Source organism: Bactrocera oleae, chromosome 2 (assembly GCF_042242935.1).
Source record: "Bactrocera oleae isolate idBacOlea1 chromosome 2, idBacOlea1, whole genome shotgun sequence".
NCBI classification, from domain to species: Eukaryota; Metazoa; Arthropoda; class Insecta; order Diptera; family Tephritidae; genus Bactrocera; species Bactrocera oleae.
Window position 1 is genome coordinate 82,680,408 of NC_091536.1, and position 25,614 is coordinate 82,706,021.

Genomic DNA, 25,614 nt, shown 5'->3' on the forward strand with positions numbered 1-25,614 from the left:
TATGTTGGCGCGTCGACAGTTGGATTTGTACACACACATATGCATATGGTATATTGCTAACTGTATGCGAAGCATATGTTAAGGCGCGTAGAGCCATGCAATTGTTTGCATAAGAAAAACGCAAAAAAAATAATATAAATTACTTTGTAAAAAATGAACCGATGTGCGAGTTTGAATGTGCTGACATGCCAACTAAGCTTTGCAAAAATTAAACAGCAATTAGAGTATTGGAAAAAGCAGAATAATGGCAACTTCGACCAAATTTGAGCATTTATAGCACACGTGTGCACCAGTGCACGCGAGCCAAGCAAGTTGAGACCACAAATCCTCGGTGGCTTCGCGGCTCGGTCGGCCCGGCATACAGGCAAATACATACACACACACACACGCGCATACACTTGCAGGAGGGCATTAAAAATAAATCATTTCTCATTAGAGCGAAAACACGCGAAACTTTAATTTTGTATGCGTTGCTGGCGTGCCGAATTCGCACACGAAAAAGCAGATTTTTCCTTACAACACCAAACCCTCGCCCATACACAAACATGTGTGGGCTTTGTGCCCACTACTTCCGCCACATCTCCCGTGTGGCAGTTTCTTCGGTTATTTGTTTGCGGCCTTCCGGCTCAAATTTTCTGGCGAAACGCTGCTCATTTTCCTATTTCGCAGTTTTCGGCATTCGCTTGCAAAGTCTGCCTACAGCGCTGGTGTGGGTGAGCGCGGAGCATGAAAACAGAAATGAGTGCGTTGCAGGAGCAAAGCCTCTTTTCTTTTTTGTGTTTTGTTTGTGTGTGTGTGCGTATGGGTGGAGCTGCGTGAAAAGTTGGCATGCACGATTGTGCCTCATTCGTACTGCCAGCGTTTTGCGCTTTTTATAGACATATTTTGCACCGACTACATATTCTGCTTGGCATGCGCGTACAACACATCAACCTTGAAGCGTTCGTTCCTTGGGGAAATTTATGAGTTTTCGCATGTTTGCCGTAATTTGAATTTATATGTTTTAACGTGTTTGCGGTGGCCGTAAAAAATTCTGTCGAAATGCGAAGGTATGCGGTAAGCGCTTCAAAGCATACGCTGTCAGTGGCGCCGCCGCTCACCGGCGTGCAGGCGACTTGCCGGAGCGATTACGACTTTAAGTCGAGTAAAGCAAGGCAAAGTTAAGTTAAGAATTTTGTGGCATTAAAAGTTCGTTGGAAGTAGCTGGGCGCACACAAACAAACATACTGTTCGCCAATACACAAAAACTTCCGGTGCGGCGCTTCATCGACCCAACACCGGTTGGGCTTCTGAGTCGCGGCAGTCATGACCCTTGAACGTAGACGTAAAGTACACCCACGCCTACTCACTCACACTTACACACATTTGTAAGTCCCACACACACACACTTATGCATTTGGGAGGGTTTTTGTAATTTTTGCATTGTGCGCTCGGCGGAAGCGGAAATTACTGCCAGTGTATACATTTCAGTATTTTCTAAACAGCGAACGAATGTTAAACGAAAATTAGCACTTCCGTTGGCAAAATCATAAAAAAGTCAAGTGCGCGCACACAAACAAATTCTAAGCAATAATAACAGCTACAACAACAGTATATCAGGCTGCATTGTGTGTACAGCCTGATAATTTATAAAACGAATTGAAGTAATAATTTTCACAGCAGATTTACAGCATACTCGCAGGCGCTTTGAACGCATGGGCGCGGGGGCTGTGCTTTCGAAGAGAGTGAAGTATTTTTGAAGGGTGTGCGTGTGTGGTGGTGTGGCGTAAAGCCGTGAGTGTTTGCTCATAAATTTTTTATTTAAATTAGTGTAAACAAGTTGATGTTGGAAATGTGGAAATTGCACTGATTATGGCCGAATATTATGAGCGAAACGGAAATACATAGTCATATGAAAATATTTATGGCCATTTTTATGTGTTAACTTTAGTGTATTTTTCTATATTAAAACAGTTATTGTCTAAAATATCGTTTAAAATGCAAAAGGGGTAAATATACGCGCATTTAAAATTCAAATGGCCAATAAAGTGGTGAAATTAGAATGAGCAGAAACTTCGCTTAGCTGAGTAAAGTTTGTTCAGGTGCCCATTAAATTGAAGGTGAGCGTGAATTATTAAAATTTATGAGAAATACTACGCAAAAATATATACCTCTACAACCATATCGAATAATATATGTAATTGATATATAGCCATAAGTTGGAGATCCACTGTATATGCAAGCGAAGACACTCGTGAGCTTAACGTGAGCTTTGTGCTGGCGCTGGTCAATAACTCTCACCTGTAGAACTGCGAGATACTTCGGACCTCGAGTAAAACGCAGGAGATTCACTGAACTCTGAGTAAGTTTCATCTTGCCGAAATCGATTACTGGCTATTATGCAATAGATGTATGTATGGTAAGGCTGAACAACTCATAAGATTCTGATTGTCAAATTTGTGTGAAGAAAGCTGAGGTTGAAACATTAAAGCTATTTTCCCTCCACTGTCCAGCCTTTGCAAGACTTATACTAAAACATCTCGTCGGTTATACTTTCAGTGAAACAAGAGAGATAGCCGGAATTGATATCAGAAGTCTCAACAAATTTGTGGGAAATTTTGTCCAAGGGATGTGTTTAACGACTTGGCAGATTTGGGTAGACATATTTAAGCATTTTCATCAAGCTCAAGAAAACCATTCGTCATAACTTTGGACAATTTCCGCCAGAGTTATATGTTTGAAATTTTTTATTTAAAATTTGTGTCTCAACTGACTTATATAAAATATTATGTAAATTTATACTAATATCTTTAGAGAGCACTCTGGCTATTCTGCGGACCAAAGCAAATGAATAAAAAATGAATAGTAATAATCTAAATTCACATTTTTTACGCTACTAATACAAAAAGACAATAACTAACTTCAAAATACTCACGGGATACTGGTAACTAAACCGCTGACTACTTCAACGACCAAATGAATGAATTCTCGCGAGTAATTTGTTGTCATCATTTGAGCAGGACATTGTCAGCGCGCATTACCAGTAATAAAGGCAAACACTAAAGCAGTTCGAATAGCTGGAAGAGTAGCAAAATATATTACTGCACACAATAGTAACTGTATCCTGTAGGAAAATATTGCAAAGGAAACCAAACTAAAACGGCTTATATAGTAAACTAAACGAGAAGTATACACTTAACACGGGAAAATTCAAATTTTATAGCAAAACTTTTTAGTAACTTTTTACTAATTTGGCTTAGGTGTGTGACGTGGATAAACATATTGCAAAGCCCCTAAATGTAGGCAACATTTTATTTTTTCATATATTCATTTAAGTTTTGTTAAATTGAGATATAATATAACCTGATATATAGTACTTCCTTTTAAAAAAGAAAAACATATATAATATATATAATTTCTCCGCAGGTTATACAGTCATGTCCGTGCTTATAACAAACTGAAAACCTCATATCCTCGTTTTATTTTGTTGTTGTAAGTTTTATTCATTGCAGGGTACGAGCGTGCGTCAGGCAACTGTAAATTATTACAACTAATGATGACTACACATTTTCGCCTCACCGCGCCTCCGCCAGTCGCCCGATCGACACACTAAGTAGTTAGAATGTGGAATTGCTTGCAACAGACAAGTATAAACGCGGCCACAAACATCACTGCGCCATTGGGAGATTTGGTGTGGGGGCTAGGCTTCGCTATTTTTACTATTACTGCACGGCATGAATGCTGTGTGCCCACGCCTCCCAGCACAACATTTATGATACGTTGACAGTTTCTCATTATGTCGCGTCTCGAGTTGGAAATGAGCGCGCAAAAACGTTCCGCAACACAAATGAATTTGCACAGCAGCCTCTGCAACAATAAAAGCCAACAAAAGTAGCAACAATAGCATTAGTGAGCATCGCCTCCCACTACCAGAGTTGTCGGCTGCTAGTCAGCAGTGGCGCAGCACAGTGCGCTCAAAATGTCAGTTGTCATTGTTGAAAATTGCTTGCAAAAAATTTATTTTCGCCTATGAAAGTGTGGCACGGTGGAGCGCAGGCAACGCAGGGGAGTTGGAGATTATTTGCTGTTACTACGAGTAGAGCTTTTTAGTTGTAACAACATTCGGCTTATTGTCATTAACTGGCATTTGCGCTAGAATGTGGTGTGGTGTGTGCCAGTGTGCGGCACAATAACGAAAACAACAACATGCGGGCACAAGTTGACGCGCACAAATGAAAAATGACAAAAACAACTTCAATTATGAAGCGTAGCGTATGGAAATATGCACACACAACCCACAAAATAAAAAGTAGTCGCGCACGATACATCAGCAGCTTTGAAATACATAACTGTAAAGTTGCTACGAAATGAAACAACATTTTCGAAATAATTTTCAGCGCGACTGGCTAAAGTTACCGCCTCGCTTACATATTTGCAAAAAAGAATGTTGGTTGGTAATTTTTTTGCGCACACTGTGGTATTTTCCATGATTTGCTGCTTAACGGTATTTTGGTGTGATAATAACAAACTGTGAAAAGTTTTAATGAATATTTAGCGAGAAAAATTTGTTGTATTGTATTTTTATAACATAGCGTTCTAGAATGGATGATATTTGGAAATGTAGCACTTAAGTTAAAATTAGAAATGCTCATCACCTCATTATCAAAAATTGATAAAATAATCATATTGAATCGAAATTAAAATTGAGGACAATTCAAAATTAGATTATTTTGAAGCGTAGCTTTATAATAATCTAAATATTTAGACTTACAATGAGTAATCGCTAGGGATATAAATATGGGCTTAAAGAGGACGATACAGAGAGAGAACAATAAAACAACAGGCAGAGGTGGATATATGGAGCTACAGAGGCAGAAAGGCAGATCAGTGTCTCAGCAGAGTGAAAAAATTAAAAGTAGGCATCGAAGTAACAAACAGTATTTCTTGAGTGGATAGAGGTTAAGAGGGACATAGAGAGCGAGAGAGAGAGGTGGTGTCGTTTGGGCAAAATTAGATGTCTTCCAGTGTCTTCCCAGCAGTGACCACAGCATTTAAATAAAGCCTTCTTGCTGTGACAAGGTGAGTGCTTACAACAATAAATATAATAACAAATAGCTAAGCGGCTTTGAAATCACTAAAGTCTTTTAGGAATTCTTCGACGTTTGTGAAAAAATGTATTCATATTTTAGTGGGACTAATTTCCTATTTAACGATAAACCTGCAATGAGTTTCATGGTGATATTCTAGGTCACTGTGAATCTAAGGAACTACCCAGATTAGGCAGAACTTAACAATTAGATTCCGAAAAAAAGGGAATATAGTATTTGCCTCAGGCTACTTGTAGTTATTTAAACAACAAACATGTTATAGATATATATATAGGAAACAAGTCCTGACTTGTTTAACTAAAATTAGTTTTACTAGGGATTTTCATCATGTGTCAATAGAATCAAAAAAGAGAGAAGAAGATATTATAGATATTTTGGAGGCTTTTGTCACTTTATTCTAAAATTATGCAATAAGAATAATAATCAGGGCTAATAATTATCCACGCCTTAAAGAAGACTACAATATGCAAAGCAACAGTAAATACAAGTAACTAACTTAATTAATAATTACACAGGTAACTGAAAAAGCAATTTGAGGAAAGACGCTTTTTGCCTTGCAGGAAACTCTGAAATAATATTCTGCTCAACCGATTCATAGTTATGAATGTCAGCTAATGAAGTATGAATAAAAATTTGGTTTTCAATGTTCACTTGCATACTTTTCAACTTGAAAGATACTATGTTATATATAATTTATATATACATATAAGGCCACAAACATATCGTACTTAAAGATATGTTGGCTTAGAATTTAAAGAGAGTTGGCAATCACCTATTCGAAGTTCGAATAATGGATTAAACGAATAGTGAACTACAAGAACAGTGCGGGCGGTAACACGTCGTGGTCATCATACTTGTAGTTTAAGATTTTTGATCACTGAAAATTGTAACGCGATAGGCGAAAGTTCGTGTAAAATAATGCAATGGTGAAGTGCTTTCATCTTTCAGTTTTCAAACATATGTATTATATATGTTATAAGTGAATATTGTATTGTGAATATCGCATATCAAATAAATTGGAGTCTATGACAAATTAAATTATCCCGACCCAAAAGGGCTAAACCCAGTTGACATATAAGTTTTATTCCCTACATATATGTATATACATTTACAACCGAAAATATTTGAACTTACCTCTCGCAAATATATTATAATATGGAGTGTAATCCAAAGTGAGTAAGTCTGTAAAAAATAAGAAAATTTTAGCAAATCATGTTTGGTATGTGAAAAATCTTAGTTCAAAGCAATATTTATGTAAATTCACACAATTAAAGCATATTTTCGTGCACAAGTTTCAAACTTTTATTTTCCGATAACTGTTGTCAACAACTGTAGCATATCTTTAGGCTGACTTTGTAAATTTATACGATGAACTGATCTGATCGGTAGTTAATATATTTTAGTAACTGTGTCTAAAACCAATTTTGAAACATTAGAAAGTTATTTGTATCGCCAAACCTTAAGTTTTACTTTAAATAGACAACAACAGCAACAATACCGAACACGAAATTCAACACGTGAATATAGTCATAGTCATAATGCAGTGTAGTTATGCAATTTGAGTTCCTTCTCGTCAATTAAGTTGTAGTTAACTCAATGCTTCCCTCCAACTTTCTACCCTCTCCTCGCCCATTCGTATCTTCGCACGCGCATGACTTTAATGTAAGAGAGTAAGTCCACCTCCGAATTCCAACCTGTCAACTACAATCTACCAAAACTCCCCTCAAAACAGTTTTATTCACCACCGGCATTACCTGTCGTGCCCCTATCGCTGCTGTTAGCGTGCGCCCGTGTGTGTGTTTGCAAGTTCAGCTGAGGTAATGCGCCCGCGGCTTACAATGTGCTATGCATTTGATTGAACAATGTTGTAATGACATTTTAGATTCTTATCGCAACAGGTTAGCTGGCCGGCAGGTTGGTGTGCTCCTTCCATACATGTTAAGGGGGTGCCGGTTGAGTGTGTGTGTGTGGCATGCCTTAGTTATAAGTCGGCTATGTTTCGCCATAATTTCAAAGAGTTTAATGGCTCGGCCAGCGACAAAGCAAATGGTGGTCTTTATTAAAGAAATGTGTGTGTGTATATGCATGCATTCGTGTAATATTGCATAATAACTACATTGTGTGCCTATGGCAGCGACGTGACGTATACGTTACCAAAAGTAATTGCCACTTATGCTAGTTTAGCTTGTAATTTTTTAACCGTCCAACAATAAAGTTATTAACAACATGTTTTATGGAGGGATCAAATAAATGTCTTGTGGCTGGAATATGGTTTATGTTTGCCATTTTTTTCATTAACATGCTAAAGATTTATTAACAGAAATTTATGCCTAAAAAATCTTCAAATTTGTGCCATATATATTTCGTGAAGATATTTAGTCAGCTAAAAATTTTTTTCTCACTAGAACTTAATTTTAAACGTTCAGTTTGTATGACAACAATATGCTATAGTGATGCGATCTGGAAAATATCTTCGAATATTACAGACTGACTTTGGGCAATAATCCATGCCAAATTACGTAAAGAGAGCTTGTCATATAAAAAAGTTTTTCATACCACTACTTTATTCCGATCGTTCAGTTTGTATGGCAGCCATGTGCTATAGCGGTCCGATATTGGCCGTTCCGACAAATGAACAGCTTCTTGGTGTGCAAATTCCAAAACAATATCTCAAAAACTGAGACTAGTTCATAAATATACAGACAGACAGTCGAATAGACGGACTGACTGACGGATATGGCTAAATCGACTTAGCCCGCTACGCTGATTATTTATTCATATATATAATTTGTAGCGCCTCAGGGTATAAAAATTATGAAGAAAAATAATAAATAATGGCAACCCTCTCATTCAACCTAAATTTAAGATTACTTCTTCATTTTCTTGCTATTGTCTCGAATTTACAAGTAGTTTGCAAATATTTTTTTTGGATATTTTTTCATTCATTATAATTTTCATATTACCTCATTCTGAAGTTTTCTTCTTAAGTTTTCTAACTCTCAAGTAGTTTACAAATTCATACATACATGGCAACTCTATTGAAAAAAAATAAATACGCTCAAAAATTTTTAGTTTCTACCTATAAAATTTTAATATTCAACCATTTAAGCAGAAATATACGATTTAATTATTTATTTATTATTTGCCAAATGTTTCCTTGGCAACTCCAAAGAAAATATGAACATTTTCTAAGCAACGTTTTTTGAATAGTTTTTGAAAATTGTATTACCATTACCTGTTAGCATAATCACAATATATCCGCCAAAATGTATGCCTCGAATTGTTAATTCTAATACTCGTATGAATATAATAATTATTTCAAGCAGAAAAAGATTTGTAGTCTTTATAACTTACGCACATCACAAAAATATCAGCATGAAATAAAATAAAATATTTCAGGTAATCAGACGTTTGATACGCTGTCGAGTTTCTTAAGGAATTATTTTTGTAGCATACCTTCAAGGGCTTTTATAAGAACTACACTGAACATACACAAATCAGCAACAATTTAGTGATTTTTTAATACTACTTTCTTACTGGTAATACGAGTTTTGCATGACAAAGCGTTGCAGGCAAATATTTTCGTAATATAAAGAATTCAAATTAATTAAAAATTTGCCTTCAAAACATTATTAACATATGTGTTTAACCTGAATACACAAGCAGCTGCCTGTACCTATAGTAAGTCATCAAACTTTATTAGCAATAAAAGAACAATACACTTTCCACATTTATTTTATGCTCGCATGTTTGCATGTCTGCAATCGTTGGCGGCTTAACAGTCACGAAAGTCGCTAGAAAATCACATAATCAGGGAAGTCATACAAACGGCGCTCACATGCCAGATATCTTTGTGTGAGTATGCACAAGCTATAACCGACTTTGCAAACAGTAAAAGTGGCATATTTATAAAAAATTGAGCAGCTACTTGAAATATATGAGTACGTGTGAGTGTGTGACAACTTTAATTTATGCTCATCGCTTGACCAATTTTAATGTCTTCATTAATTTATTGTCCGTGGAAGTGCTGATAAATGCCAAAAAGGCAAATTTACATTTCTACGAGTTTCTTAGAACCGTAAATAAAGCAGAATTGACAAAGTTAGATTGCCAAGCATATTGTTTTTTCTCAGAAATTAAGCTAAGTGCAATAAGAGCGAGCTAGATTAACAATGCTGAATGCTGCTGCTAATTTATTATTATATTGAGTGCCATGAATGGTTATACAAACACACTTTAACAAAAAATATTTCATATACAGTTGTATACACATACATTTGCATATATACCTATAGAATACGTGTTGCCTGGGCACGAAAAATCAGAATTATTCAAGATGAAGTGCAATAATGCATAAATTACGCGCTCACTCAATTCGGGCCGCGCAAATAGCAAATTCATATAATTAATCAATGTGTATACATGAGTTTGTGTGTGCGTATTTGTTTGTATTATAAAATATGCCTGAAATGCATGAGCGCACATTCACATACAAATTTCGTTGCTTGTGTTCACGCATACATGCACATGCACATGCGCATACTCGCGCGTACACTCACAATGTGACCAACTAATTGCTCAATCAGTGCTGTAATGCATTTCGCTGTTCGTGACACGACACGCTCACTGATGAGTGAAAGAAAGGTTGAAATGTGAGAAGGCGAACAAGCCATTGAATAGCCGCGTTAAATGGAAATACATATATGTACGTGGTACTTGCATATGTAAGTGAGACATTAGGTTTATGCTAGGCGTTTAATAAGAATTAAAATTATTTAACATATATTATTATATAATTATTTCTAATATTATATTTATGTCACCCACAAGCGGCTAAATCGCTACTTTACATCTACTTTGAAAAAAAAAACTAAAAAAAAAATGAAATACTCGTTCAAAAAGTGCACCCCTAATTCTCACTTTTCATATACACTAGTACTGTATCGTAGGGTCGTGACATTCATTTGCCCATTTGACGAAATCATTGTTGTTGGTCGCTCGTTGCTGACAATATATTCCAGCTTATGGGTTCAAAAGCCATAAAATATGCAATAACATGTCGAACTTTATTGATTGCATTACGTGAAAATGTGTACTTTGCTTTTACTGTTGGCGTATCTTAATAAAGTTGCCTTGTCAGCTAAAAATAAAGTGTTGACTATTTTCAAGGAGGATAGCATAAAAATAAAAATAAAATCAGATATGAAAAACAAATACAATAAAGCGTATATATTGAAGTCATTATTCAAATTAATGAAGCTGCTGCGGATCGCATCCGACTAGTTATGGATAGGTTCAATGAAAACAAGCTGTGAGGAAACTTTTTCCGAAACGACTTTCTTAGATACCTATTTCAAGTAATGTTCGAAATAGAAAGATTTTTGATAATAATTTCGATTTGTAAACTTAGTATAAAAGCATAAGTTTTTTCATAACAAACTGCTTTTTTTTTTTGAAACCTCAATGATTGTATCAAAATATTTAAAATGTTTAAAGAAAATTATACCCTGGACAACTCGTTTTGATCAAAATAATTTTGAAACTAATACAACACAAAATTTTGGTGGCATATGATATATATATATATATGTGGCAGTTGATAAAGTTACTCGCCGTAATTTTTTAAGCTGTCAATTGTGGATTAAATTGAATAGTCGATCTGTTGTTTAATATAGCTATATATCTGTGATATTTATCACTTTTCGGCCACCATTTGTCATCTGTCATTTAAATCCGCTCATCTTTCAGTGACAGTGACTGTCAAAATGGTATTTATTTCAATTTTGTGCTTGTCCTTTGTCTAGTGAATATTTATAAACAAGAGCGCTGAAGCCATCAGTTAGTAAGGCAAACAAATTTGGTCACTTGTTATATATTATTTGACATTTACCATATGTCATAAGTTATTTAACACTTTAAAGCTTGTCACTTGTATTACTTTTTGTCAGCTATGAAGGATGTTTTGACAATGCTCTTATATCAAATGCTGCTTCTAATCTGTTAACTGGCATTTTTCGCTTGATTCGTCAGCCATCATGCTTCTCTTATTCCTCGGCATTTAAGCCACATAAAATATCTCATATACATGTTACAAAACTAAATTTTAAAACAATTTTTCCATCATTAAAATAGATAAAAATAATAAACCTTAAATAGTTTAAATTTACTTTTTTTAGCTTTATTAATTTTTCTTGTTTTCCAATGAAAGCAAAAATTGTTAAACTTTTGCACAAACATATGCCACACACATACTTGTACCGACGCTACATATTTGTAAACGTATGTAAATAGCAGCGAGCGAGTTGAAAAGTTAAAATACTTAAAATTCTCAACAAACTATTATTCCTATCAGCTAACTGTGAAAAATGCAGAAAATGCGTCAGCACACACACTCATACTTACAAATACACACCAACATATATATATACATACGTACATAGTACACATAGACCGCTACGAATAGCGCCAACTCAACAGTCGACCGGTCAACTGACCAACGAGTTGCATGCTAAACGAGCCAGCTGGAAATTCAAACAAAACAAGAGAAATTTAAATACCAGAAAAACAGTGAATGGATTGAATAAGCAGCTTTGCTTTAAGCTCGTCTTAGTAGTGACCAACAGTGCCCGCTAACAACGCATAGCTTTGATAGCATATGATGCCCGACATGTCACGCTACTCCAGGTCGCGCAAACGCACACACATTCACACGCATGCACGTGAAGTGGCACTCATACACCATGGCGAGAGAGCGCTTTTGGCAGGTGAGCACGGCGGAGCCAGTGGGCAAGCGAAAGCAGAAGCGGTAGAGGACTTCTGCTAAAACTGTCAGCAAGTCACTGTTGCAGCTGTTGCAACTGTTGCTGTTGTTGCTGTCGCTGTCTAGGGCGATGGTCGCGCATAATAACAAAGTGCAGCGAATCTTTTGTACATTTACATAAAACAACAACAATGTGACAAACAAGTATGGCTGTATGTGTTTGTGTAACGGCAGTCACCCCCCACTATTAATAGCTGCATAACGGTACGCAAAAGAATAACCTGAAGAATAAATGGCTACACATGGCAAGGTAGGTAAGTTGCTGGGTTTGCTGGGCGTTCCTGATAAAGCAACAACAAAAAGTGGAATACACCGTTATTACGCTGCCCTAAACTGTGCTGTGCGCTGCAGCAGAGTCGGTGCGGTTGGGCACACAAATTCATAAACATATATGGACACATATATGATACTATGTAGCGGGGGAATGTGGAATGTATTAACATGCATGCGTGTTTTAAGGAATAGTCGGCTATAGTCGGGCAGGTTGAGCTGCAAAGCAGATTCTAATCGAAGTTGGCGTATCACGTTAACATGCTGGGGGTGGAGTCGCTTACACACCTTACACCTTAGTTACAACCCATACATGCATATGTAATGTATGGGTTGTAACTAAACGCATTTGAACGCACTAAATTTTGTAGCATACAAATAGGCGCACCTAAGTGGTATACATATAACAGCGAAGCATAAAACATGAACAACAACAAGAAGCGTGGCTTGTAAATGATTCATACATTTATGCGTGCAGTAGGATGTGTGCCACACATGTGTGTGCGTGTATGTGTAACTCTTGTGCGTGTATATGTAGCGCAGGCCTTTTATCAGTTGATATACTACACGCCGTTTGCATTGAAATAATGAAGTTTAATCGCTTTTTAATTGCCGTTGTCGACACCGGGATACTGCACTGGATATGACTATGACATATGAGTGCTTAGAACAATTTTGTCAAGTTGTAATGAAGTGTAAGTTTGCTGGCTTGATTACTTGTTTTGTCGTTGCAGTTGCGTCAAATTGGTAGCTGGACTATTTATAGTATATGGAACAATATGTATAGTATATATATATATATATATATATATAATATATATGTATATATGTATGTATATTAGGGTAGGTCAAAAAAGTTTTTTTTTCCGCTGCTTATTCGGAAAAATTAATTGATAGACACCTCTAATAAAGGCTCTCCAAGTATGAGTTCTTAATTGTATTTTTTTCTTATTTTCAGATAGAAAATTGTACCGCTCGCTTCCAACTACTTGTAAAAATATCTCGTTTTATAGATTTTGTAGGAAACTGAATAATCTACAAAATAGTCTGTTGCGGTTATGTATACCTTAGTGTATGTTATATTCGCATTAACATGTATATAAATATATATAATATTTAACAAAGAAACCATACGTATGTGTATGAAGCCCTTAACTAATTATATTGTGCGCATTCATGAGAATTTTAACAGTCGTCTAAAGCATGGTTTTCAACTCGACATATTTTCTGTCATAAATATCAAAGAACATAGATTAAAGCGCGATGGGAGTGCCGCTAATTACCAGTACGCTATTACTGTAATTTGTGGAATATTGAATTTAAATAAGTGGTTTTTTTTGGAATTCTTAATACTTCTGAGATAGTAAATCATTTTTCGATTTAATATTTTATTGTAATTGGAGTTTAATTAATTTGTATGTTTGTATTATTATACCCTCAACAGAATATATTGAGTTTGATCAGCGTGATGAGATAAGTCGACTTAACTATGCTCGTCTGTCTGTCCAACTTCCTCCTTTTTTGAGACATCGCTCTGATATTTTGAATACGTCCTTTTCTCCACAAGAAGCGGCTCATTTGTCGGAACCGCCCATATTGGACCACTATGGCATATAGATGCCATACAAACTGAAGGATCGGAATAAAGTGTTTGTATGAAAAACTTTTTTATTTGACAAGATATCTTCACGAAATTTAGCATAGATGATTGCCCGAGGCAACGCTACAATCTTCGAACAAATTGTTCAGATCAGACCACTATTGTATTTAGTGTAGTAGTTTCATTTTAACGTAGGCGCTAATTTCGAATTGGATTTTGACTTATTTCATTGAATGCTTAAAAGTTGATTGTATGTTAACCATGACAAACCAAAGCTTGGGCTTGGAAATATTTGGATTTAATAATCGGATTTAATCTCGGCCTTGTCAGTTAAAATTCCTTGTTGTTTGCGGGAAGAAAAAGAAAAGAGTCGATAAAGCATGTATTCGGAAATTAGAAACATCTATTGCATTTATATGTGTCTAAATTTGTTTTTCTAATCTGACAAATGTTTCGAGATATTTTTTCGCCAGAGACAGAATAATTTATTTGTATTTGGTACTGAATTTTTGGAATGAAATTGACCTTGACATTTTTAAGTAACTACTTACTTCTGCCATAAGTTATGTTACAAGTTCTGGCCTTTCTAAAAATTAGACTATAATACAATTACAAGGAATATTGCTCTTAAGCCACTGCCGCGTGGTTTTTGCCTTGTGTGCATTAGTAGAATCTTGCTGGAAGATCCAATGCTCTTCATAGAAGACTTTACCTTTTTGCCCCAGTTTTTTTTATAGGAAACTCCTCCTAAATTCATTACAGCAGCTAGGTGGTGACTACATTGAATCCTTTGAATAACATTTTAAGCTCCTTTAAAAGTTTTTGTTTAGTTGTTTTAACTTTTTCCATATTTTTTCATCTGTTAAAATAATACTTCCATGGTCCTTGACCACGTGCCACTGAAGAATCCGCTTACATCTGTTGAGCCTAATTACCTCCAAGCGCTTTTGTCAGAAGCTAACCAGTTGACCGACGGTAGGTTTTTTCGAAAAAGTCTTATCATAGACCTGGTTGTTACATATATCGATTTTTATTGACTTCTATTTTCTAATAAGATTTCTGTGAACGAGTTTGCAAACAGTTTTTATGGCTGAACTAGTCGAACCACACGGGGACGACCACCTCTATTACTGTCATCAACTGTAGATATTGTTAAACAACGATCAATAGTGCGGTAAGTAAACATTCTCGAAATATTAAGTTTTTTGAGAAGCTCATAGATTTCACTTGCGCTTTTTGCACACTTATATAAAGCAATCACAGCAATATGATTGTCTTTAGCTCCCTAAGCCATTATTAACAAGCGAGAAAACACACTGAACTGATAATTATGTATGAGTAGACACTGTATATAAATTACAAGTATAATTAAAAAATAACGATTCTTTTATCAGCGAATTTGTCCTAATAATATGCATTGTAAACTTTGGAACAGAATTTATGGCAAACCTATGTATTAATACTGAAGATCGTTTTCGTTAAAGTTGCTTATAACTTTACGCATCAATAAATAACGATTCTTAGTGTCTTTGAGCTTCAATGCTGTCCAATTTTGAGTTAATATTGTTTTTACTCAGAGTAAGCTCATTGAATGCCACTGTTGTCATTTTCCGTGCATCGGAGCAATTAATTCCACTTCTTCAAAGCAGAAAATGAGCGATGACACTGCATATATCTAACCGTTCGTAAATTTACAATTGCTTAATGAGTAATTTGTGGCAAATTAATACGTATTTGGAAAAAATTTCCAGTCTAAAAATAAATTTAAATTGCTGTACAAGGATTGTTACACATAAATAAAATTAAATTAAATATTATAATAAAAAAAAATTCCCAGTAAAAATATATGAAATTAATGCTGGTGTATAGAATACATATTGAAATAATATATAACATTGTAATCAGTATAACGCATATGTGAGCAACTCCGGGACACAATCCAATTAAATTTCTGCAGAATTTCCAGCAGCCATTGCGAGCATTTTTCAAATAACTGTTGTGCTTAATGGCCAAATATGTCGAATGTACTACCGAAAGGGCTCAACTGGTTGTTATTGATATGCTTACATTTCCAGAAGCGATTCCTTCTGCTATTACAGCCGCTTTTATTGTGTGTGCGTGTGTATGAAAATTATTAATTACCAAAATCAACCTCAGTCCAAAAGAGCATAATTTTCACGATTAATATGCCGACCGATAAGCATGCAAATACAGATGCAGAGTATGTTGAAATCAACGCGCAGCACGCATGGCATGTCAAATGTGTGTGTATGTGTGCGTCATTTAAATTGTCTACAGATGTATGTAGGCATATACATAATAAATTAATGACTTAATTTACTTTTCACACAGGCACGCGGCCACATGTGTCTTATGCATACTTTAATGGACACACATACAATAACCAACAAATATACGGTATACACACACACTTTCGAAAGCTCGCGTCGACATTAAAATTTTTTAAAGGCGACATGTGTTTATTTTACACCGACCAATATGCATGTACAGCAAATGCGCCTGAGTTTGTTTGCGTGTGAGATATGTGCGCTGCTGTCGTTTATATTGCGCTGTTGCATGTCCCTGGTGAAAAACTATGACTTTAACAAGCAATATTTTCGCATTTTCTTGTTATTGTAATTTTTACAATTTTATTTTTGCATTTTTAAACGTTTATTTATGGGGTTTGTCACTTTGGTTTGTATATACCATGTGTGCAGGCAAGTGTATGTGTTTTGCTGGCTGCTCTCTCTGCCGCAATTTTAATTTTTTCATTATAAATATGTGTGTTTGTTTGCTTATACGCATAAAGACTAAAACAGAAACAAAAAGTTTGTGCATCTGAGTCCTCGTAACCACATTTGCGCGTCCAGTTGATCAAAAAAAGTTTCTCTACTTCCACCGTTTGCTGCGCGTCACCGCCAATTTGTTTACTTTGTTATTTAATTTTAAGACCACTTGTTCGTTATTATACCCTGAACAGGGTATATTAAGTTTACCACGAAGTTTGTAACACCCAGAAGGAAATGTCGGAGACACTATAAAATATACATTAATGATCAGCATGATGAGTTGATTTGATTAACCATGTCCGTCTGTCTGTCTGTCCGTCTGTCTGTATATATACAAACCAGTCCCTCAGTTTTTAAGCAATCGATCTGAAATTTTGCACCTGTCCTTTTCTAACAAAGACGCAGCTCATTTGTCGGAACGGCCGATATCAGACTACTATTGCATATAGCTGCCATAGAAACTGAACAATCGGAATTAGGTACTTGTATGACAAAGTATTTTATTTGACGAGGTAACTACACGAAATTTGGCATATACTATTATTGAAGGCAATAGTGCAATCTCCGAAGAAATTGTATAGATCGGATTACTATAGCATACAGCTGCCATATAAATTGAACGATCGGAATCAAGTTCTTGTAAGAAGCCTTTGTATTTGTGAAGGGCATTATAGCTTCGGTGCAACCGCAGTTACCGTTTTTTTTTGTTATTATTGTTTTTCTGTTTTTATTGTCATCAATGACCGTTTTTTTCGTCGCGCTTTTTGTTCTATTTTCCCTGCACTTGACAACCACATCAATCTCCATCACATTTCGATAATTAAAATAATTTTTCATTTTATTTTTTACTTCTTGCACGCAGTTGCGCGCACACATACACGCGTCTGTGTGCGTGCTCGAAATGTGTGGCTGTTGTGCATGTATGCGTGTCCTTGTTGGAATGCGTGCTTTTAACGCTTCAAACGCCTCTTCAAGCTGGACAACATGCGTCAATGTGTGGACACTTTGCTGGTTACATTTATTTTGGCAGTAATTAATCACCGTTAGAAAGACATTTTCGTGATAAAAATATGTATACACATACAAAAGAGCTGCACATGAGAACATATAAAAGAATAGGTGGCACAATGTATGTGAGACGAATTCCTTAAACTAACTCTAGTTAACGTTTTTCTTTTTAGTGAAATTGTGGTAAGTTTTTGTAGTGAAAGTTTCGTGATAAAATCTGTAACGCATGCCGCAGCTGCCGTAATGGTAGAAACAAAATGATATTTTATTTTAAACAATGACGATTTTCTAAATCTCCTACAACTGCATTAAAATTATTAGTTTTTAAAGGTTCAAGTATGTTGCTTTAGTTAGCCAAGAACTATACGCAGCTTGAGTAAAGCTATATCAGCTATGTATTAAACAATTAGTGCATTAAAAAGAGAGAGAGAACTAAGAAGGGAACAATTAACGCCAAACCCAGAAAAATAGACAAAGATATCTCCTACAAAAATGTCTCCAAATCCTGTTTTTGACAACCATATTTCAACACCTCATCGATAAAAATTGAACAGTTAGCAACTCTAAAAAAATTAAAAATTAAAATTAATCAAAAAATAAAAGACATTATATATTTTACCAATTTTTTTCTTTATTCAATTTCATTTTAACAAAGAAAGATTCTCAAACATCTCGCAACCTTCTAACAACTAACAACTTAAAGCCGGCCGAGTGTTATTTCGTATAATATTTTGAAATAATTGAAAGTGTTTGAAATTGAATAGGATACTGATGCTCTGAAGAGCGTAACGGAATTTGGTTGCGTTACACAATCCTGTTACTGTCAAATTATTATTTTAAAATGTCTAAAGTAGCTTCACTCGATACTAAGGAAACATAGTATATGCATATAAAATATTCTGTTTCTCTTTTGGCTTCTGTTTCTGTTATTATGTTTTTGTTTGTTATATATTTTCATAGGATAACATAATAAATTCTGCTTTGAAGATTTCTGCTCTCCGGTTTAGGAGTTTTTATGTATGTATTTGTTGCGAAACTTTAGTGAAAGTTAATAATTTTGTTTTTACTTTTGTTTCTGTTGTAATTTAAGTTGATTTTGTAGTTCGTCACAAGTTTGAAAATAGGATAGAAGTCCCATGAATTATGGCAATAAATGGAAGTTTCGTTATATAGGTTGTTTCCTTTAGAGATATGTATACATATATATTTAATTATTTAATTTTTAATTTCAATTTTTAATATAAAATAAATTTTCTTTATTTGTTTACAAATTATATGGCGTTTAGTGTCTGAACAGAACGCGTCTTTGAAGATCATTCGGTCTGCTCAATTCGCCTAACTTTTTTCATTATTCCACTAACGCGCCTATTGCTGGCTTTTGGTCAGTTGTTGCTGATTTATGAGTCTATTATTTAAAATGGACGTAGCCCTTCAATGAATTTTCTAACTTCATTCAATTATATCCATTCCAATGATGATTTCATTCACTATGAAACATTTCTGTGGTGTAAAAAGGAGTCTGTCCATACTTCATACTTCAAATCCGGCTAGTTTGATTACCTATTTAACGGCAAGCCAGAAATTTGTTCTGATGTTATCGAAGTCATTTAACCGTTTGTCGCACGAAACACGAGCTTTAAAAATGAAATTCCGATTTCTGTTGTAAACTTTTGCATGATAGTTTTTCAAGGTAAACTGAATCAAAATGTCAAAGAACTGTGTTTACTTTAACAAGCTGATTTGACAGCTTTTTCTATATTAGTAATACTAGATCTATTAGAATACGCAAGAACTATTGAATAGCCTTTCACCAGCAACTATTCTATTTTTCAAATCACTCGCATGTGAGTACCTGTATTGGGGCGGTTGTCTCCCCTACCAACACCTGTCTACCAACTTGACATATTTCCAAATAATCATAGCTATTTAGACTTTCGCTTATTTCTATTATCCTCTGGGTATTCAATCAAAATCAGCACCCTCAATTGGATATTGGAATAACGAAATAATATACGATTAAATGTCAAAGAAGTCGATAACAATCTGAATGATAATAAACAAAGGTAGCTGAGGGAAAAGTAATAAAGCAATAAAAGCGCAGAACAAATAAACAACCGAAAGCACTGAAAGCAACCAAACAGTCATCAATGCTGCCTTTGTCAGCAACTGTCAGTGACATAACACATTGGCACTACGGAGCGCTGTGTCTATCGAGCTATACGAAACGTAACAATAGCAACACATAACGGCAAACGAGTCCTTATACACTCTTGGTGTGTGTGAGTGATTCTAGCGAGATAGTCGCATTTCGGCAGGATATTGGTCACAGCGTTTATTGACAGTTGCCGGCGCGGTGCGGCGCGGTGTGAGCGCCAATGGTGGGAGCAATTTGCGCGCACAATACACACACATACATGAGCAAATTCATAAATATACAAAAAGCTGGTCTACAAGTATTTGTTGTGTATGCCGATTTGTGTGTGTATGTGTGTATGCGTGTATATTTTATGTCACGAAATGCTACGGTTATTTGTAGCAAAGAAAACTCATTTTTCAACAATCAAATTGGCATACACATATGTATGTATATATGCACCATTTATATAAATATGTATGTGTATGAATTCAAATGTACTAAGGAATGTATGTATATTAAAATGTGCCGGATGCGGTAGCCGCGGCAGTTGTGTTGTATGAGTATAGGAGCGTGGTGTGAGGGGAGTAAAAAAAGTCATAACATCATATTGCGAAATTCCGTGACAGGGATATTTTCTCGTTTAAATGCTGAGTTTGTATGCAGATGACGACAATAATAACAACAAAAACTATGATATTGAAGTGCGCAGAGTGGACCCACTGCGACGGAGTAATGATCACTGCTGTGAGTATGCGCTGATGTCTGCGACAGCAGTTATGGCGCGTCAACAGAAAGACACCCAATTTTTTATGTTTTTATGAGTGACGAATATCGAGTGGCGACGAGACAAACTCATAAGTCGTCACACACACACACACCCACCCACACGCTATAACCAAATATGGCGGCAGTGCAGTAGTATGGCAAATGAAAGACCATTATTGAATGCTCATGCACACGCAAGCAATATTCATAAAATCAGATTTCAATTTCAATGCAAGATACCGATTTGATATTGACACCCATTTGACACGCAATACCCGATGACATAAGTAAGCGACAGCGGCAGTAGCAGCGACAGCGGCAGCTAATGCCAGCTCGCAAGACGCTGAACTTGCTGGCAAGCTATGTTAAGCTTGTTAATATTTACACTTCAACAGCAACCAAGGAAAGCAAAGAAAAAGTTTTCAATGCTAAGCACCGAACTTGTTGTTGTTATAGAAAGTAAATTTGATCGCTTGTATTGTGTTCGGAAGTCAAATATAGCGGTGCACATATACACATACACACTCACACATACAAGTTAGTAAAATAAAGTGTGTATTTGTAAGTAAAAGTAAATGCAAGCACACTCTGCAAACAGGCATATAGGGTTTCAATCGAAAGAGACTCTCACCAATCTTACTATAAACGCAGCATTGTTGCTTTTGTTGCTGTATAAGCATACTGTGTAATTATAGTCACTGCTGTTTGTTTACTTGTCGCACAATACGAAAATGTTTGCGTTCGCCGCCGCTTTTGCAATCAAAGCGCAATGAAAATTGTTTACATTTCAGAGCATAGTTTGAGGCGTTTAATTTAGCTTCAAAGCGAGAACGCAAACAATTGCCGCTACATTCCCAATGACACAATTGTTTTGCAGGCGAAATAAAATATTTATATAAATACATACATATGTATGGGTGTGATTGCAAATCATACGCGGGCATTTGGAGAACGAAATGAGGTCAAAGCCGCGTGGAATGAAAGTGGGTAAGTTGGAAGTACAAGCACTTAATTAATAGTGGAGATTATTTAAGATTTATGCAAATATTTATTTTATGTTATATATAATAAAATATTTGAAATAATTTGTTAAGATAAAGAGAATATTGCATATAAATGTAACTTATTTGCTAAAGAGCAAAATATTTAAAAAATTGACTTATTCCGGTAATTCGGAACCATTCCGAAATGTCAAAATACTCCGAAGTTTTAAAATTGATATGTTTTGGTTACGTATCATGTTCGTTATACATTAAATAATGACAATCAAGCTTCTCCGAAAACATTCCGAATTACTCCGAAAACATATAAATTGTACTCTGTTTATTAAAGATGAATATGGACCATATAGATATGCTGATATCGGAATGCTTTCGGTGTAACTATACTCCTCTGTAGCTCATAAGCTCTTGTAAGCTATTACATAGACCTCGTGAAAACATATTCATATATCTAAATTATAGTAATGCCTATAAAGATGGAGAGTGTTTAGTAGATGGACGAAGTAAGCTGCCGTTAGCTTCCGGTAGCAATATTGATTTATTCTATACGTATGTGGATGTCGTCTTGATTTTGGCAGTGTCGATATGGAGTGAATGAGTGGATGCTGATCTATTCAAAATGAAGAAGACAATTTAGCGATACTAGACATAAGATACTAACGAGTCGAAATTCGGTACCACCTTCATGTTTGAAAATAAATCGATAAATAACAGTTATAAGTTAGATTTGGCTGTGATTTCTTTCTGAAATAGTCAAAAACAGAAGGATATATAACATTCGTGGTGTGCTAGAAATATGGAGACTTTATTTTAAAAGCTATTGGGACATATTCAGCAGGGATCGATCAGTTGTGTCCAAGGTTGAATACAATTAATGCTCTGAATAATAATGGATCCTAGCAGCCAGTGGTCTTCCGATAGAGTGTTCTATTGCTCTGGCTGGTTAAACAAGGACACTAATTGTATCTCTTAAACCTTGGAGGTAATGCAAATAATATATTAGAAACAACATATTTTTCAAGATTTTAAGCCACAGATATTCTTATAGTTGTCTGTTGTATGTTTGGTTGATGAAATAATAATGATATTGGTAACTATAAAATTACTTTTGGTGAACAAGTGATGAGAAAGATAATAAGCAGAAATCATTGATCTAGCAGATAACAAATTAACCTGTTTAAGGAAAGGTCTTGCAGAACCAATTTTTAAGAGATCGAAAAATTTCAGTAAATTAGAACACAGAATTCTATGTACACAGGATTTTCCCCTTTATAGTAGAAAATAAATTAAAAGTTCTTTAAGTTTTGGCTTTAAGCTTAAAATTCCTGTTTCTATGCTCCGTATAATCATATGATCATATGGTCATATGATTATTACGTATATAAAAATACTTATAAGCAACAATTATTTTAAGCTATCAATCAAAAATAATTTTTTTTCCCCTCACAGCACTGACAGAGGTTTATTATCCATCTTCTCCAATAAATGTAAAGGTAGCCTCTCTTAGGTATGATACCATAAAACCAATGCTCGATTACTAACTATTTTTAAGAAAACAATACCCAACTATCGGTTAGATACTTTCTGAGAACACAAATTTCATGGTTCGGCAATAGTAAAGTTGAGTTGATAATATCAAAAGCTTTAACGAAATCTCTCCTACAATAAAATATTTAATTATTTTCCGCAAAAATGATGCAGTAAGTAAATGAAATAAAAGCGAGAAAATATAATTTCACCACAAAAGCATCAACAGCTGCTGCCTTGACACATTTTCGAGTGTGCGGACAATTAAAAGGAAATAAAATAAATAAAGCTGTACAAATACAGGGTAACTGTTGCATAATAAATCAAAACTGATTTCAACACAACGCACCGACGCCATTAGAGGGGCATTACCAAAGCGACCGCAATGCTACCAACGACGCTCTCATTTGCCACAATGCTGGCAGAGATGTGTTTTCTTATGAGTATTATACTAGCATATGCTGAGGCCAGCACAAATTATTTACTTTCATACACAAACACACACATACATTCATGTATATGTAGATGTGACAATACACACACATGCTGACCAATATTCACCAACATATTGTATGTAGATTTATTATTTTATCAACAACTTGCTACATGCTTTATACACATACACACAACAAACATTCATATGTACTTTTTGTTGCTTGTACTCAGTTGTCCCTTTCTAAGTACAGTATGTCACAATAATGTGACAACAATAAGGATTTTTATTATCTGCAAATCTGAATTATGTCACTAGAAGTGAAAAAAAAGCCTGCTGAGCAACAGCAAAAAAGGGGTTAACTGCAAGTAATGTGAAATAAAAAAAAGCAAAAACAAAAATAGAAAATAAACGAGCAAGCGACAAAGTGAAAGTTGGTCATTGAAAAAGATATCGTTGCACATAGTCACATACATTCTTAATAGTAACAAATAGGGACACTTGACTTTGTTACGTTGGATAAATACATGCAATTGTTGTTGTGAATAGATATATGTTCACATATAATAAAAAGCAAATAAACTTATGCGTAAATAAACAACGCACAAAGAAAAGAAACATAAATAAAACTAGCAAAAACAAAGTGTGTGAAGTGTGCTGACATTTGACCGCCTCGAGAAGTGTGCATACATATGTGTGGGTGAGTGACTTTAGGAGTGTGTGTGCAACTCACACATGAAAGGTGGTCAGTTAGGAGCATCAAGTCACTTAAAAAATAAAAAGTTTCTTAACGTTACTCTTTGAAGTGCTGGCGAAGAGCTCGATACACCGGAATTCTTGATTTGTAGATTGGATGTTGCTTTTGGCTATTAGAGTGGCTGTTGAGTAGCAGTTGAGTGGTTATTGTGTCATAAGTGTTGTTGTTTCGTCAATAAAAAAATCAATAAAAAAAATAAGTGCACAGTATTATTTATATCTAGTGGTGCAAAAATAAAATTACTCCGAAAATTCGGAATCATTCCAAAAACAGAACAGGCGTGAAATGTACGCTTGAATAAATAAATTAATAATATCTCTGAAAACATCCGAATTACTCCGAATTTTTTCAAATATATTTCGTTTATTCAGAAACATAGAAAAATTAAAAAAAAATTTATATCGAAAACTTTTGAAAACTGTTAATAATCGCCGAAAATGCTTAACTTAGATGAACATGTTTAGAGGACAAAATTATGTAGTATTATAATGGAAGAAATAAAAAAAAAATAATAATGTTCTCTATGGTGAAACTAATATTTTAAATATTCAAATTTCGTAGTCTATATTACAGCCGCAATTCTGTTTCAGGAAAGCAAGCTGAGAGCAAACTCAGCACGTTAAATTCATTTTTCACACCTCACAGCCCACTCGCGCCACTTTGATGCAACAATTTGATATGGAGAAAAAATATACGTAGCGGGATAGCAAGAAAGCTTAGAAAATTTCCATAAAAGCACTTAATTGTTTAAATCTTCGAAAAATTATGGACAAAAAATTACGCGGCATACATAACATATCTCCACACTTATGTACATACATATAAATATATCTCAGCAGAACCGCCTTAGGCAGGCGAGATTTACTCGTATTTCTATTTTAAGCACAAAAATGAAACAAAAAAAATTTCACACAAAATTTATTTAAGCGCATAGCTAAATGCCGTTGAAAGTTCATTCGGTACAAACGTAAAAAAATTCGGGGCTAAAAGCCTTCCAACTGCCGTGCCGGGCCTTACGCACACAGCCACTGACGTTCTCATAAATGTCGATGTCGTGCCAGCCCGTCATTGTCAACATCACAGTATGGCAGTTATGAAGTTTCCAGCTTACTTTTCAAGTTAAGTGTACGCATAAAGGCGCACAAAAAACCAGCGAGAATCAACTGAAAAGCAAAGAATATAAATGAAGTTTCGTAAGTGCACACATATGCACGTGAAGTTGAGTAGATAAATAATGTGAGCATAAAAATAAATGTGCGCTTCCTGTTTCCACAAGTTTTTTGTTGTGCGTGTACATGTATATTTACTAGCACACACACACACATACACCTGCGCCGAAGCGTTTGAAGTCCAGCGGCGTTTTGTGGATTGAGCAAATTCTCGTTCAGCCAAAATGGCTCTGCTGCTAAAGTTGCTG

General features: G+C 35.2%; 1 non-coding gene across 3 annotated transcripts in view; it reads right to left on the reverse strand.

The window, feature by feature from the left end:
* The window catches only part of LOC106620178 (uncharacterized), a 183,834-nt gene that overhangs the window by 67,891 nt on the left and 90,329 nt on the right, over nucleotides 1-25,614 (reverse strand). For all 3 annotated transcript variants that reach the window (XR_011394935.1, XR_011394934.1, XR_011394933.1), the window contains one exon: nucleotides 6,222-6,269. This is a non-coding gene — a transcript (uncharacterized protein). The remainder of the gene's footprint in view (nucleotides 1-6,221; nucleotides 6,270-25,614) is intronic.